This window comes from Triticum urartu, chromosome 3 (assembly GCF_003073215.2).
Source record: "Triticum urartu cultivar G1812 chromosome 3, Tu2.1, whole genome shotgun sequence".
Classification (NCBI taxonomy): domain Eukaryota; kingdom Viridiplantae; phylum Streptophyta; class Magnoliopsida; order Poales; family Poaceae; genus Triticum; species Triticum urartu.
Window position 1 is genome coordinate 248,767,953 of NC_053024.1, and position 4,491 is coordinate 248,772,443.

Sequence of the window (4,491 nt, forward strand, 5' to 3'; positions counted from 1 at the left end):
TACATTTCAGGCTAATGTTATTGACGTAGACGGATAACAATCAATGTCAGCAATAAGGAAGCATGGATTAGTTATTAACCAATCCTTATTAGGACATGTAAGGTAGCTAAGTAGCAAAAAGTCATTCCACCATCATGGAGCATTATGAATCCATGATGGCGCAACTGAAGGTAACATCTTAAATTACCCAGTAGATCAACATTGCATTTTCTATCTAACTGATGTCCAACAAAGTTATCTTGTGAAAACAAATCAGAAAGAAGACTCTCAAGCAAACATCTGTGTATAAATGGAATAAAGCGGATCCAAAACACCAGTTCCTACATCAAAATATAGATTAGACGATAAATCAGAAAGTCTCTCGGGATCTACTGTGCAAGAATCATCTGCAGAACAGATCATCATACAAATTATTCTGAAAGAACTTCAAGTGAAATCATTTCATTTTAAATCTCAAACACAGTCACTTCCATTGGTAGACACCTAACAACAAATGGAGCAAATGAGGGCATACCAAAAAAAAACTGCTACAATTGCGCCAAAAGTGCTCTTTAAACAGGTAAAGCAGTGTAGTTGCTATGTAAAATAAATGCCGGGCACAGCACAAAGAGGTCTCCTAAACAAATAGGTCATGTAACACAAAAAGAGGTGATTTCAATTTTCATTTTAATCAACCCAAGAAGGGAGCAGACTAATCACTAATCCCTTTATAGGATTTTCTCACAGCAGGTGGGCTTCCCAACCCCACAATTCTTCTGAGGGAGCAAAGATGAGTTTCGCGTTAATGATTAAATGAAATGTTTGTTCTACCAAGAAAATTGGTACACTAGCTAATGACAGCAAAAATATATGGTACATGGGACCATGCCACACCCAAAGACTAGATACTTACATCTTGTGTTATCAACTCGGCCACACGCATTTGATCTGTAATGCCACCCTCCAATATAGTCTGCAGATTTTCATCAGCGGTATTGTAACAGTATAATAGACCTTTTTTGCAGCAGAAAGTACAGGTCATACAAGAGCCTAACCGTAAATCATTAGATAGATTAATATAACGACGGTAGTATCATTAGTGTTATCAAAAATGTCTTCAATAAGCAGGCAAACTGTCCTGCTCTCAGTTATGGTACATATCAACAATACTGACGGCAAACATCAACAATTAGATCTGAAGATAAGGAAATAAATCTTTGGCCCCCGCATTAGTGGATGACTCAATAAGCCAGAACAACAAGCAAATGCTTCGAGATTTGAAGACTAGACATGTATATTCATCAAATATGAACTTTAAAAACATGATCAGGCAAAGAACTATCCCCCACGATACAAGATAAGCACTCAAGTTACTACTGTCACAATAAACTGTTGAAAAGTGAATGTGAAGTATTAAAACCCGGAAAAAGGGGAATAAATGTTGCTTTGCACATGATAGATGAAACTGATAACAATAGTTTTATATGAGAAGAGTACAGAATAAAGTTGACCTTCAAAATCAAAGGAAGATTGGACAAATCAACAGGTGGAAGTTCCCTCAGTTCACCGTTAACAGAGCGAAAGGACTCATCTGCAAGGAAATCCAGAGTTAGAAACACACTGCTATCTGGGGAACACCAGGTGCAAAGCTACACAGCAAGGTCTGCCACAGCATGTTCGTCAGCAACGGTCAGGATACAGGGTGAACTTTCAATGTATAATAGTGTGGCGAACAGAAATCGAGAAGAAACCAGGGAAACAAAAGGTCCGCAGAGAATGTGGACCGATAAGACAGTAGGATGGCTCTAGCTCTCAAGCTTTAGTGGATTCTCAGTGATCACACTTCAGGAATTGACAGTGGAGAGCTATGACTGTAAATATTGGGAATTTTGACACAAGAAAACTGGGATGGGGGCTTTCCTGTAATCCGACCCAGTCTCTTCAGATAGGGAATTTGAACCCAAACCCTTCAATCTGAGAGGAGCTAGCCAGGTAAGTGTGCATCCGGACGAGTTCTTACAGGGGGGTTAATTTTCATTTATGCCCTTGATGTCTCGAGCACATGCTATACTCACATGCACCCCGGGGTATTTAAGGACATAGTGTGTCAAGTGTATTTCCACCTTTGACTGCATTGACAATACCATAAATGCTATGGTTACAGGTACAAGTACAACGCGGCGATTCATGAAATAAATTTTAGGGCTTCCAATCATATGTGAGCAAGTTCTCCAAATATTTAATAAGAGCAATATTTACAGTGTAACACATATATAGCAAAATGGATCTACCATGTGAATGCAATACTCTAGAGGCTTCTAGATGTTCCGAAGCTGGACGAGGACCAACTTCAAGACCTGCAGGACATTAAAGTAAAACAGTGTAGGAATGATATGAACGACAGCAAGCTTTAAGCAACTCACCGCCAAGGTTACTAAACTGAAGGTTTCTCTGAATATCACAGATGTTGTCCCTGCAGAGACTCACCAGGAATACAAAATAAGACATCAATAAGGAATAATTAAAGAAAAGTGATAGTTACACTAGGGTTCCTTTTCTTGAACTACCATATGTAGGAGCACCCTGCAGCCTCCTGAAAGCTCAATGCTAATTCTGTTGCTGCTTCTGGATCCCTCCATGAGATGATTGTTTCTAATATAAAATTTTAAAAAAAAAAGCATAGCACGTCATGTAACGATATAAATGGTTAGCTCAAAACAGATAAGGAGTGCAATCGTTCACCTTCTTGCTTTCTGTAGATATCTTCAGATGTAATATTGTGGACAAGCAGTGTTTCGTTGTCTTCTTCATCCAAAACAGTCAAACCAGGTTCTTTTGAACCCTGGAATCAACCCGCAGTTGACCCAGTTAACATTAAAAAAATGGAAGCCTACAAACTGGATATTAACAGAACAACATGGACGTATTAACAGAACAACATGGTGCCATGCAGCAGGACAATGCATGACTGAGCTTACAAATTGGAAGCCTACAAACTGGATACTCATGACTAAGCTTCCTGATGGCATATTAACAGAACAACATGGTGCCATACAGCAGGACAATGCATCTACACTATATTGACCACGGCTTACTGTTCGATAAATCACCGCCACTAGATGTGTTAACAGCATACTCCCATTCAGGTTTATAAGTCCCATACACAAAGGAAGACTGGCCATTAATTTGATCAACAAAATATGAGTTCTATGCCACAAAAGTTATACCGCTTGAAACTTCTTTTGAATATGAATCAAATAATATACTTTTTGTAGCATATTGGTAATATTTTGTTGATCAATTTTTTTAATAAATATGAGCCTTATAAAACCAAACAGAGACAGTACCAGGTAACTATAAGTCTATAACATAGACCCAATTTGTTGTGCTAGACAAAACGGCTCACCGGTAGCTGTGTGAGTTTATTCATATAGTTTAAATGACATTGGAAACCATGTAAAACCAAGGAAGGAGTGCTAGCAGCTCTTGGTTAATCCTTTCGGGAAGCAAGGATTGGAGCCACAATAAGCTGCTCAGTCACATTCTTAGGCTTTGCAAATATTGGATGAAAAATCAAAAGTACAACAGACAAACTAAATTTACCCAGCAACAAAAAAAATAGATAGTGAACAAAGTATCAATTTAACTGAATAGAACCATATATAAGACAAAGTTTTCATGCATACTTGATCCATACCTTAAGGTAGTTGAAAGCAACATACTGACTCATACCTCGATGTAGTCAACAGCAACGTGCCCTGTCCCCTGATCATCCCATTTGCCTCCATCCCTCAAACGGTACACTTTCACACGCTGGAACAATTACAAGATGTTGATACCATATTTTTTATATAATGTGACAATAATATACATTGAAACGGAAAAGATACTGCCCGTAAAATGTACTGTTTGAGGGATGGAGGCTTTTTGCCGTATCCACGAGTTAAAGCACATTTGCTTAAAGTATCCATGAGGAGATATCACTCGTTTGGTTTGATGGTGAAGAAGGTCGGCGATAGCCAGATACCTGGGAATATTCCTTCAAAAGCTGGATCAGTCGAGCCGCGAAATTTTGGTGGATGGCGCAACCACCCACGCTGCGGTGACTCAGACCCCACAAAATGTTTTCATTTCTGTTCTCACCCCTCGCGAACAGAACACCCTCTCCACAATTTCCTTTCTCTCCTCACGGACAAGGCAACGGCAGCGGGTACGATTTGGATCGACGGCGACGCATTTGAGCAATGGCGGCAGCACGGTCAAGGTGCATCTGCTTTCTCCTCTCTTTCCCCTTCCTAAGCTCTACGCATGTGAGCAAGGACGGCTAGGAGATGGCAAGCTGCGGCGCGGGGAATGGCAGGGCTGGCGGCGTGTGCTGTGCCTGTAGGCCGACACTGACCAGTGGATGGTACGACAAGGCCAACGACGCATTTTCCCTGCCTGGTAGGGCCCACCTCCAGTGCAACCTAGCAAGAGCTTCATGGCCGACGGTGTACGGCAGCGGTAGGTCTA

At 40.5% G+C, this 4,491-nt stretch overlaps 1 long non-coding RNA gene across 1 annotated transcript; it reads right to left on the bottom strand.

The window, feature by feature from the left end:
- Positions 1 to 24: 24 nt before the first annotated feature.
- Positions 25 to 3,860, bottom strand: LOC125543758. The gene is made up of 7 exons (XR_007298727.1): positions 3,712 to 3,860; positions 2,722 to 2,821; positions 2,547 to 2,631; positions 2,403 to 2,452; positions 2,271 to 2,336; positions 1,491 to 1,570; positions 25 to 952 (listed from the first exon to the last, which is right to left on the bottom strand). It is a non-coding gene; the product is annotated as an uncharacterized LOC125543758 (long non-coding RNA).
- Positions 3,861 to 4,491: the final 631 nt, after the last annotated feature.